The sequence below is a fragment of the Biomphalaria glabrata genome, chromosome 5, assembly GCF_947242115.1.
Source record: "Biomphalaria glabrata chromosome 5, xgBioGlab47.1, whole genome shotgun sequence".
NCBI lineage: Eukaryota > Metazoa > Mollusca > Gastropoda > Planorbidae > Biomphalaria > Biomphalaria glabrata.
The window spans coordinates 37,639,881-37,657,099 of record NC_074715.1 but is presented as its reverse complement, the minus strand read 5'-3'; the positions used below and the strand labels follow the sequence as shown (position 1 = coordinate 37,657,099).

Here is a 17,219-nt window from a genome sequence, read left to right as displayed (position 1 = left end):
TTTTCAGTAATCAATTCTAGTAAATTACTTTTTTTTAAAGCCTTATGCGATTTCAAACAATCATTAGGCATAATTCATGTTTTATAAAACAATATCCGGAACATTTTTACACTTAATGAAATATAAGTCAGTATAGAGATTTTGATTTAGCATTAATATGCTATTTACATAAAAAACGGAACAACATATTATTGATAATGTGTTTTTGCAACGTTTAAGCATGGAAATTGAATGTAATATAAGTTAGAAGAGCAAACAAACATTTGTTGGCGTTGATTAGTTTTGCACAAAAAAATCCGGAACAATCAATTTTAGATACTTAAAACTATTGAGATGTTATGGGAGGAACATTAAAGGGTAAATCAGATTTTCAATAGCTTTTAGAGTTCTAGTTTTTTAAATCTAATCGTGACGGACACACCGACCAACAGACAAAACGCACAAAAATAAGCTTCTTTTATTCGGATGGGGGCACTAAACAAAAAATAAATAAAATCTGATTTTTAAAAAAAGTTTAAGGAATTGGTTTAGCACCTGATCATGTTGCGACGTTACGCTACTGCACGAAAATCGCTGCATAAAAAGTCCATTTAAAAAAATGTGCGTGATATTTACATACACATTGCATTATTAGCCTTTATAAACAAACAGAAATGTTTTCTTTTAATTTTAGCAGCTAGTTGACCAGAAAAAACGTCTTTAACTATTATTTATGTTTGTTGTAAACATTTCCTGTACATTTTTAAAATATATTTGACTTAGTGATACTGAAAATACACAAAAATTGTCCATCTTTGTTAGCATATTGTAACATTGCCTCCCTTACATTTACGTAATTGTTTTAGAATTGGTGTATTTTTATGAAAAAATCGCTTGCATAATTAATTTTATAAATTAAACGGTTTGCTTTTAGAAAACCAAAAGTAGCCGTTGCACCTAAACTTTTCAAGCCGGATTTAATGATGAAATAATATTTTTCATATCTCTTCTAGTTTTCGAGATCTGAGTGTGACAGACGGACAGACGGACATTTTGCACAAACCTAATAGCGGCTTTTTCCCCTTACGGGGGCCGCTAAAAATGGTAATCTTGTTGATTGGATATATGGTTGGACAAACTGTTTACTCGAATCGCTATCGGGAGTCCTTAATGTCCAAAATCAAACAACAGAACAATAGCACAGACTAAATTAATTCGACCTTTTTGCACACAAAACTTTATTATATACAGAAGGACACAGTCCACGTCGTCAAGATTCATTACAAGCAGTCTATTCGTCCATTTTTAATGTACTGTCGCGTCACTCAGGAAATACCCAATTAAAACCCAACTTCTACACGTCATGCTATTGAGTCAGTACAATACCAAGTGTAAGTGTTTATTTGAAATCAGCTCATTCGTCTTAGATGTAGGCAACTCCAAAACAAAAGTTGCAACCCAAAGGATGCACTGGCTTCCCTTCACGTCAACCGCCCTACTGGTGTATGTGTGTATGTGTGTGTTTGTGTGTATGTATAACTGTTTTTCTGCTAGTGCGTTACAGGGTAACTCTACGGAAATGTAGACTCGAGCTTTTCAAATATTCATTAGACAATGATTTTGGACAAAGAAGAAAAGAATAAAAGAAGTATAGAAAATTTTTTTTGGAGCAAAAATAAAATGCTTGGAAGCTCACAGATCGACACCAGCGGTTACTGCAGCCAGTCCTTGTACTTCGTTATTCGAAAGAAAAGCTCTTGTATCGGGAAAATCATTTCACCTTTTGGATTAAAAACCAGACGCTTTTAGTTGAAAATAATCTGGTGTCGTTTTGGAAACAAAAAATATTTTGCTTCTCGGGCCAAATAAAATGACTATAGTCTTGCAGTAGAACTGTGTGGGTATATACACATGTACACGTATCCACATCTTCAGAAAGATAGTATCTTTGTACAGATACATTTATTATTGATGTGTAATAAAATGTAGTAAAAACTAAAATCGACATTTCCATTCTACTGACGAAAAACAAAGTAAAAAAAAATCATTTTTAGAAAACAAAGCTAATATAAGGAAAAGAACCGCTGAATAGCTGCAATTTTTAATGCTGCAAGAATTGTTTCCCTTATTCTACATTTAAAAAAAAAAGAATTAATTACCCTTTTTAATTAACTAATTTTTAATTTTTTTTATTCATGTGTTGTCATGGACATTGAACAATTGTGCAAAGTTTAGACTGCATTCTAGATCTATGTTTACTAATGTCAAACCAAACTAATGTCCAGGCACTAGCAGTAAATCCATGTAATATTAAGCTGTGGCCGTGAGGTACAATTGTGTCTGTGGAACATATGGTCTGCTGTTTAGTCTTGTCATTATGAATACAATGCACACGTTTTCAAAACTATGTTTACAATTCCTCCTATGTGTTTGAAAACTTGTCATGGAAACTGGAACTGGATGGAACCTGGACACTGAACGGGTATTTCGTAAAAAGTTCCTAAAATTTTCCTAAAAATTTGTCACTTTATGAATATCTTTGTGAAAACATAACTACTCCATTGTCCACATAGTGAAAACTCTAAATAGACGTAATAATATTTCAAAATCTAATCTTCTCAAAATTAAATTTGGGTTTCGTCTTAAACACGGCTGAGCGGGAATAGTTACACTCGACTCCACTGTTTCTTTGTATCCAGTAAAGAGGTAAATAAATAAATAGTCGTTCTTGAACCTTTTTCTCATAATCTCCAGTAGAAATCATAAAGAACATGATTATGTAGATCTGTTTCGTGCTATTTGTTTATTTCCCCCCCCCCCCCCCATTTGTTTTCAAACGAGTACAAAAAGTAGAATGAACTATGCTATTTACAAGACTTAAACTCTGCTCATAGGTTTTCCTGGCTGATTCAGGCAACCCGTTACATTCTTTAAATAGAATTAGGGAAGAAGCTGGACTTGTACAATTTTTTTGGTTAGATTATGAAATAAGGTATGCGCGATGACTGAGTGGTAAAGCGCTTGGCATCCGGACCGGAGTTCGAATCCTGGCAAAGACTGTTTTTTTTAATTTCGGGATTTCTAAGTTTTCTGAGTCCACCCAGCTTACCTGACATTAGTTGGGTAAAAATAAAAGAGGTTGGTTGTTGTACTGGTCACATGACACCCTCGTTAACTGTGGGCCACAAAAAGAGATGACCTTTACATCATCTGCTATATAGATCGCATGATGGTCTGAAAAAGGAACTTTATTTTTCTAACTCCTATGGAATAAGGATATTTATCTTAATCACAGTTTACCTTTATTCTTTTGTTTCTTTCTGTTTTTTTTTTTTGGGGGGGGGGGGGGGGGGTAGAACAAATTTAAAAATGAAACGACATTAATTCAAAAATCAAATCTTTAAATAATTGTTTCTTGTCTTTTTGTGTTATTTTAAAATTAATTATAAATGGCTAGTGCTTTGGAATTATTTATAGATTTATTTTAAACATTCATTTGACCTTTTCATGATTAAAAAGATTTTCCTATGAGCTTAACTATATTATAAAAAGATAGCTAAGTCTTGCTAAAGTTTGGTCTCTGAGTCTATTTCAAATTGTGTTACTCAAAACTTTATTGATGAAAAATAAATAAAAAGAATTGACATCAAAAACAAAAAGAAAGATAAGGAAACTACTATTCTTTTCGAGACAATATTAGCTTAGTATTGCGATAGGTCATTCTGAAACATTTCGGACAACGCAATATGTTTATTTTTGTAACCAGACAAATATCAAATTGTTTATCAACATGCCTTTGAATTCATCGTGAGTAAAGGACCAGACGTAAGAGTTTAGGAAAAAAAAAACTCTATTCAGAAACATCTACAGTCTACAGCAATAGTTTAGAGGTCTTTCTAATCTTTGAGACTCATCACTATGTTGTCTTTCCTTTATCTGAATCACAGTTATCTGCTCATCGACTTCCGGTGTACGTTCATTGCTTTCCAGTATCCACAATCCTTTACAGCGTTCCACGTAACCCATCTTGTTCTAGGGTAATGGTATCGCCCATGTTATTGACCTACTTTACTTTGATCGAGGGTGAATCCCTAAGAAATCCCTTCTAGTTGTGTAGCCAGCAGACGACTTTTGGGTGGGAGAGAAGGAAAAAAAAAGGGCATCTTATTGGAGAGCTCGGCCCCGTACAGACCCTGCAATTATGATGGCTTAGAAAATAATGGCCCTGCTTGCCACAGTAAAACGCCAGGGGTGAGGGTAGTGGCTGAAAAAAAAATGGCGCCTATCTAACGTTGAAAGAAACCGGACCCCCTCATTAATTCTCTTTCAAGTTTCTTTTTCCATCTTTGCTTCCTCGCTCTTTTTTTGTTTGTTTCCACATTCTACCAATATCGGTTTCTGCTGTTTTGTGGCCACGAAAGTGAGTATCGATACCACAATTACATCATTGTTTCTCTTATTTCAATTCTCTGCAAGTATCGCGATTTTCAAATAAAAAGAAATATTATATAAATAACATATAGATCTCTATTTAAAGATTTTGTACGGTCGATAAAAATAACGCAACTTATAATAATGCTCGCGCAACTAAATACGTTTATTTAGTAAATAACAAACATTTTGGAAACTTTGATTTCAGTATCGAAAACATATTTGATTACTTTGTCTGAAGTTGTTAAGATGCATACGCTCTACTACTTTCACCCACCCACGCTAGAACACTTTCTCTTAGCCACAAACACACATAGACGATCACATCTCAATTTACTTCCTAATTATTTCTAGAGGTCATTGAAATACCAGCAGTATGCAATTACATAGGTGTGACGTAACAGGAGAAATTAACACTGAATCAAAGTAAATAGTCAAAATATGTTTCTGTTTCCAGGGAAACAAATACTTCATTTATTTGAGAACTTTTGTCATATCTCCGTTACATGACAGCAAGTCAGCAAGGTGTGTTAGAAAACAAGCAAATATTTAAAAAAAAAGCTTTTCTAAAGGGAATAAATTCGCGTTTACGACTATATCACTCAAGAAAGTAGAAGTTATTTCCTTTTTTCTATATCAAACAAGAGAACTAGCTTTCCTTGTTGGTATCGAAAGGGCTGTGAAATAAATAACTTGTTCAAGATTTGTATCACACAGACAGACAGACAGAGTGAGTTGATAAAAAACTTTGTAAAACAAGAAAAACAGAAGAAAAAAAATACTTTAAAAAAATACCAAACTTATACGAAGTAATGTTTTTTACCGTAATCTCTTTTTTTTTTTGTGGCATTTATGAAAAACACAAAAAAAAGGGGGGGGGGGAGGGAACGACCTGAGCTCGAACTCATGGCTGAAGTCTTTTCAAGCCGCTCTAACCCTTCTACGATTGAGGAGCTTAGGGACAAAAAAAGATTGTATAGTTATCTATTGTTTTCTTTCAAACTTACTTTAAAGCGGCGACCTATAAAGGGGACTAATTCAACTTATATCACCACTTCAGTCAAGTACAATTTCTTTCACTTGTTCGAGATACCAAACAAAATAATTAAATACCAATAGTTAATAATGTTCAAATGTTTTCGGATATAATACTCATATTTTTTTTTAATTGATACTTGTGCTGTCAGATAGAAAAAAATAATTGTGCTTGATTCTAGATTGGTTGTCGAAGAAATAACGTGTGCAAACTTTTTACCAGACCTAAAAAAATAACTCTGCATTATTTTAATTGCATTCTTTTGTTGATTTGGATTATCCACCTTTAAAGTTATTTGTTTCATTTAGGGTCATCTGTTTCTTTCGCCAACGGTTAACGAGCAGGGTGTTATGTGGCCAGCACAACGATCAACCGCCATTACTTTCACCAACTAAAGCTAGGTACCCATTAGAGTTGGGTGGACTCAGGGGCACCCTAAAAATTCCGAATTCGAAATCCCAGTCTTCAACGAGATTGGAACCCAGGACCTAATGTTCGGTAGCCAAGCGCTTAACCCTTCGATCTAGTACGTAGTGACAAATTCTAAACATTGTAATCACTGCACAAAGCAGCCAACTAAACTACGTGCTGTTGAAATAACAGAGAAACCCTGAACTCCTAACCTGGCGTCTATTTGGTCTGTAATAGTAAGAATTAATGATATAAAATAAATAGTTTATTTCTTGCAATCCGACGTCTCACAATTTGTAGGGAAATATACCACACCGTGAAGACAAGAAATAGGTGAAAGTTTTGTTTTTTTTTCTGATTGCGAAACAAATGTAACATGGAGGGCTGTAGAAAAATACAATAAATGTAATTGTCTTTTTAATGATTTGTTTTTAATATGTTTACAATGCCTCTATTCAAGTCAGAACTTCACGGAGGGCGGATGAATAACGGCTCTAACGATTTTTCTAGAAATTTAACAGTTTATGTATATCGCTGAGAAAAGAATTCCTATAGGAGGGGAAAACTCTAATTTGTCTCTTATCATTTTTTAAGTAAAAAAAAAAAAAAATAAATTTAAATTTGGCTAGAGATCTAGATCTAGGATTCTAGGTCTAGATCCAACATCGGTTTTGAAAGGATTATCCCTTTCGGGAATGCAAGGCTTTATTGATTCAAGAGTTTAATAAATTCATGTCCAAGTCTAGATCTAAATGCTTATCATTGAACTATTATAAAGTGTACTGAATGTATACATTCACTTCACCAGGAGTCTTTCTCGGGCAGATGGGGGAGGGGTTGGGATAGAAAAAAGTACCTTTGTTTTTTTAAATGTAACACTCATTAATTTTTAAGAGAAAAACAATACTTTGCATAAAGAAGGTGTTGTCTTTTTTTTTTTAATTTTTAACAAATGTTTTTCATGTTTTGTATTTGTACATTATTATTAACGTTTATTCTAAAGATCCACCTTGATCCTCAAACTTGGCTGTTCGTCTTATATGAAGGCTGCATCGAGTTACAACCAAGCGTTTATAATGATCCCTACTTACAAATGTTACAACCATTAAAAGCTATACTAATATTCATTTTGTCAAGATGTTTTAAAACGGACAAATCAATGTCTCGACTAAATGAATCAATAAGGATAGATGTATATTGTATTGAATACAGCAGAAGTGCTTCTTATCTCTAGCGGGCTACAATCGTTCCAAAAATAGCCTTCACTCCCAAATCTCTTCCCTCGTTTCTGGAAATCTGAGATTGTCTATTAATATCTGATGGCGTCCGTATTTTGACACCTACATACATTACCAAGGGAGACAGTATCGTCTGCTAACTCGGAGCCAATAGAAAGCCAAAGGCCATTCTGTGTCAAATTACTGATGTCAATTACACGACAACATAATGTGATGACCAGTCAGAGGAACCTTTGCCTTCTGCCAAAGTTTCATTTTCATTTTGTTCTCTTACACACTGTCGATATTTAACATCGATACCGCGTCTTTTCATGTTGCTTACTTGGTGGGTCCACAATGCATTGCAGCCACAGCGATAGCTGTTTCTATGAAGTTTGTTCGATTTTTCACTGCTTAAAGTTTGTAACAGAACGGGTGTGAGACAAAATAATAAAGGATGTTTTTAAAAATAGACATTTCAATAATTTATTTTCTTTGCTTAGTAACTCAATCTCATCTGAACATTTTTTTTAAACCTCACAAGTCTAACGTAGGAATATGAGCTTCAAACTTGTTCTTTTACGTCACAGTGATATGATTTTTCTCTGCAGCCTCAGAGTTGAGATTAGCTTTTAATTTTTTGTTTGATGTAACAAATGCCAAGTGAAGCACCAATCATTTACAGTACTATAGATACTGCGCTTTCAACATTTTGTACAGGACACGTGCTAATAGAATTTAATTCCAGTCATATAAACTTCAATGAAAACGCTATTGGATATTTTCATAAAATGGAGACAAATCCATTTAATAGTAAGCATTTTTGGTGCATCCGGTGTGCAGAGGATTGATACACTTTACATTTTTGAAACCTTATTTTTTCCCCTCTGTAAATGTAAACAAAGAGAAGATTACTGCGAATAACATTTAGCAGGGAAATCTCCACAGGGCGAGTAACAATACAACGTCAGAACTGTTTCATAGCAGCCTATTAAAAACTTCATTGGCATGAATAACAAGGAAACAATTCATCTCAATGTTAAGTTAGATTTAAAATTCTTGAAAAGGCAAAGAGCAATTACGTTTCTCTATGGACCTTAGGATAAAAAAATACTATGAATCCATGACAAGTTCAAACCTTTAAATCAATGGCTATTTAAAACAATTCAGTTGACGATGTCGCAAACCTCTTTTTTTTTTATCTCAACGCCTCCATGCTTCCCAAACAAAACAAAACAAAAAAAAAACATAATCCCAGGCTACGTGAATAAACTAAACGGGTTTGACTCGCGACAAATCAATACATTTCTGGCTGGTTAAAATAAAGAAAAAATTTTGAACAATTATAAATCTGTATCTCGACAATTAATCTAGCTAGCGTCGTATTAACAATGTATATAAATTATATCTATACTCCTATTGTTGCTAAACTTATTAGGTTTTTATTTTCAAGAAATAATTCGAAGTTGCAAGTTTTTAAGGTTTAAAATTTCCTGGTATTATAAGAGAATACAATCTATTGATGTGTCAGTTTACAAGAGTACTTAGTAGGCTGGTTCCTGGAGTATGTCTGCAACATTGTACAAATGTCATATACATGTCATTTGGTTTATGTTATCCAATGTGCGATCGCAATTTGTGGTGTTATAAAATCACCTCCCTTACAAGTTTTTTTTTACATTTAAAATAGTTTATAGCTGTGTGCATACTTACTTGATAATAAAAATAAAATAATAAACATTGCAAGCGCTAAATCCATGTGAATGGAAGAGAAAAAAGTAATGTAGGGTTTTACATTTAAAAGTGGCAACAACTTGCTTTTAAGATAAACTTTGAGCTAAAACGATTTAACAATATAAAAAGAATGACAGAAAATGAAGATGAATCATGTTAGCAAAGACAAAGCTGTTGGCGTGGAGTTTGAAGATGTAACATATGAGGTGCACACACACACATATTATCCTTGAGTCTAACCCACTAGGACGTCACACGAATGCTTTGCAGCAAAGTGTTGTTTTTTTAAATTGTTCAAGAAAACAAATATCTTTAAATCTGTCTCTTTCCTTGCCCTCACCTGATCATTTATATTTTTTGAGAACAAGTCCTCTGCCAACTTAGACCAAGGCGCGTGCTGGACTAAAGACTAAGAGCAGACAATTTTCTGTCTTATAAATCAGCTTGGACTAGATCAATAGTCGTGATCAAATAACAGATGATGTTTGGAATTTAAAGTAGTCAGTAGTTTAAAACTATCCCCATAAAGAACGGATTGAAATAAAGAAAGCATTCTCTTCTATGTCTCAACACCCAGTGACCTCTGAACTATGCGCTTTACGGTAAAAAAAACTAAGACTAATCATGTTATCAATACAAAGTCATTTCCAATTCTAATGTCACACAAAGTTGAGTGGATTTAATATCTGCAGTAAAACATAAAGAAATAAAATAACACTATGTGTAGGATAATCTTTTATAAAAAATAAGAGCTGTTTTAGTTATTTATATTTTGTTCTAAACATGATGTTTTGTTGCATTTGTTTTATTTATTTCAATTCAATTTTTTAATGTTGCATTGTTCCTTCATGGTCTAAATTTCCTGTAGGATCATAGGGTTCAAACTGGAACCCTCATGGGATACAGTGTGACACAAAGCCTATAGGCCAGATAGTCATAGACATATTAATTGGAATAAGAAATGATCTAATCGTGCATCAGTATTTCCAACTGTGCTCTGATTTAATAACAACAACAACTCCACAAAAACTAATATTACATTCAATACGATTAAAACACGATTTTGAAACTCATTCTGAAAAACGGTACTAGAAGACGCTAAGAACTATGTCATTGTCTTTAAGGAGATTGCGTAATTTTAATGTCGGCGTACTCGACCATCGTTTACATAGCTAATGAGACTGTTTTCTGCTCTTGGAAGTTTGTGTTGTGTCTTGGTTGTAAGCGAACTATCAAAGTGCTGGTGTCACTAGCGCTCCTTTTCCCATCTCTTGAAACATTGGTAGGAACTTTGGAATGCAACCAAACTTTTAAACAATCTTTGGCAATCAATCGCTGCTTCTGTCATCAAGAGTCTAAAAAATTTAAAAAACACAAAAATGCTTTGAACAGTTCCATGTTTTGTTTTACGCAATTCTTTTGATTTATCACACGTATGTATCATTTTATCTGCTTCAAAGGTATTCTCCAGGTCAAAGAAACTTCGGGCATACATCTTAAGGACAGCAAATGTTTCTTAATCTATTGTAAAGCCTTATGACTTGGTGAAATCAAACACGAACAAAGAGACAAGAAAAAAGAAGACCTGAACATTGTTTGCAAAAAGAAAGTTGACATTGCCGTGGGGTGAGTGATTGTCCATTCACTTCTTGGCACTCGTCTATCACATCTATTATTGATACTTCCTCCGTGTGTCTGCCAACATTACAGAATTAACAAGTTCCTCCATCAAATTAAGTTTTTGTTGAGATTTAAGTCGACAAACTGTGGAGATAATTGAATGAAGAATTGCACTGCTGCTGTTGACCATTAGTCTCAAAGTGACAGGGTACACAACTCTTACACTCATTGAAGATTTATCTTTATTTCATCTCCCTTTGAATCTGCCAACTCCTTTGATCATTTTAAACTTATTGTAAATTTAGAGCTAAACTATTGGTATATTTCTAGACTACATTGAATTGGAAATAATTGGACAGCAAAAATCAAAGCAAACTAGACAGAGAACACAAAGCAGAACTCAGCTTGCTAGTAACACTAAGTTTAATGTTTAAAAGTTAGATAACCAATATACTTCTCCACTCGCCACCATCGGTAGTAGTAATAGGACAGTTATAGCTTTATACGTTAAATATCTGCAAAATATAGGCCTCTCTTTATTGAAAAAGCGATCACCCAGATACCCCCTTCTTCCTCCCCTTCCCCCTTTCCAACGGGTCCAGACAAGTGATAGGATCATAGCGTATTGAGAAAGCATGAAATTGCGCTACACAAAAACAATTGGTAAAAAAAAAATTAATTGCACAGATTTACATTACACATGTAATTACATGGCTGATCCAAACTAATTGAAACAACTAAGCTTAATAAAAAGCTTTTTAAAAAAGTATTTTAACAAGATTACAAAGAGAGTTTGTGTTACACAAACTCAGAGGCGGCCCCCCTCGAAGTCGGATCCCTGTCGGATCTGCATATTCGCAAATAATATTCAAGAGGTGATTTAATTTTGATGTAAAATGTTTTACACGTTTCGGATGTTCCTTCAGAGTTGAAGATAATTACTTCCTAGTCCAAACCTCCCGCAGGACGACGGGGGATGGGAGCGGGCAGGGTTTGAACCCTGGGCCATCCATAAATCTGAACGACAGTCCAGCGCGCAAACCGCACGACCAGGCAGCCATCCGATGGTCAAAAGTAATAATGTTTCAAAGATTCATTTGCCGTAAATTTAAATTTAAATTTAATAAAAAATAGTAGATTAGTTTTAGTATATTAAAACATTACAATATTGATCAAAACGTTTGGAAATGAAAATCTACACTTTTTTTTTTACACTTTAAGTTTAGAAATTGAAATTCTACATCTTAATCTAGTCTATTTTAGTCTAAACTAGATCTAGAAATTCTAGATCTAGACTCTAAAATAATTTTAATTAGAATATAAATCCAGATCTAGATATACTGTAATAAAAATCTAGATCTAGTTTAAAAAATCTAGATTAGATCTAAATCAAGATATCATTCCTTTTTTAAACGCGAGTCACATAACGAGGCTCAATAAACATTACTATACCGAGTTCTTTTTTCATTTCATTTGAAGAATTAATTCCATATAACGTCAGAGGGAAAAAAAAACACTACGTCACACGGCCTAGCTAGACTAAAAATCGCCTTCATCTATAAGAGCCATTTATCGAGTGTTCATAGACTTTGGTGCACCGAGTGCGTTCTTTAAGCATTTCATTTAAAGAATTCATTCCATATGACGTCAAAGGAAAAAAAACACTACGTCACACGCCTAGCTAGAATAAAAATCGCCTTCATCATTACGAGCCTTTTATCGAGTATTCATAGACATTGGTGCACCGAGTGCGTTCTTTTAGCATTTCATTTAAAGAATTCATTCCATATGACGTCAAAGGAAAAATAAAACACTACGTCACAAGGCCTAGCTAGACTAAAAATCACCTTTATCAACAAGGGCCATTTCTCGAGTGTTCATAGACATTGGTGCACCGAGTGCGTTCTTTTAGCATTTCATTTAAAGAATTCATTCCATGTGACGTCAAAGGAAAAAAAAAACACTACGTCACAATAGGCTAGTACCGGTACCATAAAAAAAAATGTCTTTATTTACACGAGATATTTAACGAGGGTTCATAGACATTGGTGCACTGAGTTCTAATAGATATTATTTAAAAAGGATCAAAGCCACATTGTTTTTGCGTTTTGTCTGTCAGTCGGTCTGTCCGTTATCTTGATATAAAAAAACAACTAAAAGTTATTAAAAATTGATTAACCTTTATTTTACGTTTCAAAACATCGCAATAATTTTTAGGTATGAACACAATTGAAAAGTTTATATAATAGATTGTTCCGGATGTTTGTATAAATAGTAAAAGAAAAAGAGAATTTCAGATAAATGTAATACCGTTAATTAAATTTTTCGGATGGTCTCGTATAAAAATTAGATGTACTACAGCCACGTGGAGAGATTTTCATACCTTACTTTGGTGTTTGGATTCTGTTTTCCTTAAAAATCGGAACATAATATTAACGATAATTAGATATTTTAATGTTTAAGGTAGAAAGTTAAATGTACTGTAAGAGAGTAGTGAGTTAAAATATTTTTCATAAAAATCCGTAAAAACATTATTTCGTAAATGAGAAGATTATTTGTTTATTAATTAGAAGAGGGAGTTCAAACAATTATTTGGCGTTAGTAGATTTTTAAATAAATTCGGAAATTTCTGGCGACGATTTGTAAGAAACAAAATCCGGAACTTTCTTTATCGATTACAAAACTTCTATGTTATGTTTTACAAGAAAATTAAATGTCTAAAAAGTAATTTTCAGTAATCAATTCTAGTAAATTACTTTTTTTAAAAGCCTTATGCGATTTCAAACAATCATTAGGCATAATTCATGTTTTATAAAACAATATCCGGAACATTTTTACACTTAATGAAATATAAGTCAGTATAGAGATTTTGATTTAGCATTAATATGCTATTTACATAAAAAACGGAACAACATATTATTGATAATGTGTTTTTGCAACGTTTAAGCATGGAAATTGAATGTAATATAAGTTAGAAGAGCAAACAAACATTTGTTGGCGTTGATTAGTTTTGCACAAAAAAATCCGGAACAATCAATTTTAGATACTTAAAACTATTGAGATGTTATGGGAGGAACATTAAAGGGTAAATCAGATTTTCAATAGCTTTTAGAGTTCTAGTTTTTTAAATCTAATCGTGACGGACAGACCGACCAACAGACAAAACGCACAAAAATAAGCTTCTTTTATTCGGATGGGGGCACTAAACAAAAAATAAATAAAATCTGATTTTTAAAAAAAGTTTAAGGAATTGGTTTAGCACCTGATCATGTTGCGACGTTACGCTACTGCACGAAAATCGCTGCATAAAAAGTCCATTTAAAAAAATGTGCGTGATATTTACATACAAAGTGCATTATTAGCCTTTATAAACAAACAGAAATGTTTTCTTTTAATTTTAGCAGCTAGTTGACCAGAAAAAACGTCTTTAACTATTATTTGTATTTGTTGTAAACATTTCCTGTACATTTTAAAAATATATTTGACTTAGTGATACTGAAAATACACAAAAATTGTCCATCTTTGTTAGCATATTGTAACATTGCCTCCCTTACATTTACGTAATTGTTTTAGAATTGGTGTATTTTTATGAAAAAATCGCTTGCATAATTAATTTTATAAATTAAACGGTTTGCTTTTAGAAAACCAAAAGTAGCCGTTGCACCTAAACTTTTCAAGCTGGATTTAATGATGAAATAATATTTTTCATATCTCTTCTAGTTTTCGAGATCTGAGTGTGACAGACGGACAGACGGACAGACGGACATTTTGCACAAACCTAATAGCGGCTTTTTCCCCTTACGGGGGCCGCTAAAAAATGTTTTTCTTGTTTTAAGAAATATATAGCATATATTGGGGATTTTCCATATATATATATATAAAGTGCTTTATTGTGACGGTATACGTACCGGCACGTTTTTCAATATGGGGAAAAGTTATTACTTTTCTTGTATTTTAACGTTTATTATTAATTTATTAGCAGTTAAAAGTTAGACAATCAATCACTAAGTACTTATGCATATTCCACTGATACTTATACATCTACTTATATCACAGCTACTTATGGTTTGGAAATGCGTGCCTTATTTTATTGAGTAAGAATGTCTATGCTTTGAAGACATATCCACCTGTCTCAATGTGCAGGAAAAAGGTTTTCCAAAGTAAACCATTCATGGAACCTCTCAGACTGTATGTAAATACCGCAATGGACTTCCGAAAGTATGTCCATATTTGTATTAGTATATTATACAATAAATATTAAAATATGTTTCCTGTGAGTCTGTAACAATTGAAAACTTGTTGCTTTTGAAATGTCTGCTTTTCTTCTTACAACTGTCACTGTGAGTACAATCAGTTTTAATATAAAAAATACCTTTATTTTTAACTAAATCTGACCCTAAAGAGTGAATGTCTTGTTAAGTAAGATAGGGTTTAGTAAATAGTTTGAAATAAGAGAAGATTAGCAATAAGATACGAGGACCAGTAGCATTGAAATCTAAACATTTTCTATTGTAAAAAAATTAAAACTTCAACACTTCTCTCTCTCTCTCTCTCTCTGTATATATATATATGTGTGTGTGGAAGATTAAAGGTCAGATTATTTATGCTCATTGATCGGCACGCCTATCATGTCACTAAGAAAACAGCTAGCAGACGACAGATTTGGAAACAACAACATCACCAGAACAACATAAACAATCTCCCTTACCTGTATATATCGAGTTACTCCCAGCGCACGGCGGAGACAAGGTACTCAACTCTCCAAGGCCTCCACAATTATGCAGCAGCACTGCTTGCACACAATTGTCTGATCAGTTATTTGATACCTTGATATCGGGCATTTAGAATGATAAAATTTTAATCTTTTGAATAAAAGAAAAAGTCATTGAACCACTAAATAATGATCATAGTCCATATTTTTCCTTTTTATTTCAATCAGTCTAAACTTGCTTGTGGCTCTAGTTTCTATATTTTCATCTCTAGCCTAAAAAGGGAAATAATAAAAAAGCGGAAATTAAATACTTTTACTTGATATTGTTTTTTGTTTCTCTTTTTGGATCGAACCGAAGTGGTGAGCGATATAGAGATACAAAACTCTCACGTTTGACAAGAACATGAAATCTACCACAAGTTATCGACCACCGGCACCAGTAACGGACGTCGCTTGGTTTCGTTTTGTATCGATGTTTACACCCTAGCTCCCCCACACGCGCCAATCCTCCCTCCCTGCCACCCATCCCTTCTCCCATCGTCCAAAGAAACCATCTAACAGGATCTGACGTCACGCAGACTGCTCGTGCTCTTACACAAAAGGAGATTAAAATAGAAATATTTAAAGAACAAAAACAAAAAAAAAAACACATATTCTAATAGAGAGAGGAGGGTACAACCGAAGGGAGACAGGAGGCGAAGGTAAATACCAGGTTGGAAGACGATGACGTACGGATTTATTGGACGCCCGCCTCAGAGAGGCTTCTTCATTCACACAACAACCCAGGTGGGTTTGTTGATTTCACACCCACTTTCAAATCTTTCCAATGTACACATTTTGTTATACACATGATATCTTGTAAAAAAAAAAAGAATTGTTGAAAGTTTACATTTCAATAAGTTAGATTTTTCTTTCAGAAATTTGTCTCCCGAATAAAAAGATTTCTAGATCGAATCTAAAAACGTACTATCATCGTGGAATCTGAGAACGAATAAACTAAAAGACATTGTCTGGTAGTCTGTTAGTTTTAATTCTTGTTGTGTCCATGCACTTGTATGAAGGAAATGGTTTGTATATTTCAATAACACAACAAAAGGATTTGCTTTCAAAAGGCGAAAATGAACATTGCCGCTATTTGAACTTGCTACAGATCTAAACGTTGAAAGACAGACGGAGAGATGGGCGGACAGACTGCATGAAACTAATAACTCTATACAGGTCAACTGACCTTAGCAACAGTTGCTTACAGAAATTAAATTCCTATGTGATAAATGCGTAGCTATTGTATGTATACGACAGACGAGTACGTTTTTTTTGAGAAATGAGATAAATCAGTTATTGATAGTTTATAAAAGTTATTATAAAAAATGTAATTACCTTTTAAAATGCATGAAAATCTGTCCCTACCATCCCCACACAAAAAAATTAACATTCAAGATACAAATCTCGCTTAGGAAGACTCGCTATTAAAACATAGTGACGTATTTTATAACCCAACAGTACATGTTCGGATTTTTCCAGTCCACACTATACACATATAGTTACTGAGTGAATACAGGGTAGATATACTTAGCTGCTCTACTCTAAAGTAAATATAGTTGTGTGATTACATACTAGTTGAGTGATCACACAGGAGATAGAAAGGTGAGTAGACAAACTATTCTGCTTGACTATAGCCTGTAAGAACCAGGAACCAAAACGTGTTGGTTGAGTCATTAACAATGAGACAAAGTGGAGTGAAAACACGTCATGAGTTCTTCATGCAAATAATAACATGATAGTTCAACATAATAACTTTTCAACAATAAAGACAGTTAATATTTTGATAGTCAATCCACCATTTTAACGTGTATCAAGTCACTCTGTCAGTCTGGTAAAAAATTATAACACGACATTTCTCCATCCCCATTCTCAGATCAAGTTGAAACTTAAAACAATTATTCCTTGTTGAAGACAATACTCATGAATCAATAAACAAATTTAACAATTAGTGAATTAATTAATTATTGGTAATTAAATATTTTGTTTGATACCAACAAAGGAAATTAATCCTTCAGTATTCACAGATATGGCTAATTAT

The 17,219-nt window shown here is 33.4% G+C and overlaps 1 protein-coding gene across 5 annotated transcripts in view; it reads right to left on the bottom strand.

Annotated features, from left to right (window-relative positions):
* The window catches only part of LOC106060125 (heparan sulfate glucosamine 3-O-sulfotransferase 5-like), a 45,826-nt gene extending 29,049 nt beyond the window's left edge, over positions 1 to 16,777 (bottom strand). Inside the window, exons 1-2 of one of the 5 annotated variants that reach the window (XM_056029122.1) lie at positions 16,517 to 16,777; positions 15,137 to 15,254 (exon numbers count right to left, since the gene is read on the bottom strand). The gene's annotated coding sequence lies outside the window, so the exon portion shown is untranslated. Of the gene's footprint in view, positions 1 to 15,136; positions 15,712 to 16,516 lie in introns of those variants that run through there. The other 4 variants (XM_056029121.1, XM_056029124.1, XM_056029120.1 and 1 more) reach the window with 4 other exon arrangements.
* Between the last annotated feature and the right edge of the window lie 442 nt (positions 16,778 to 17,219).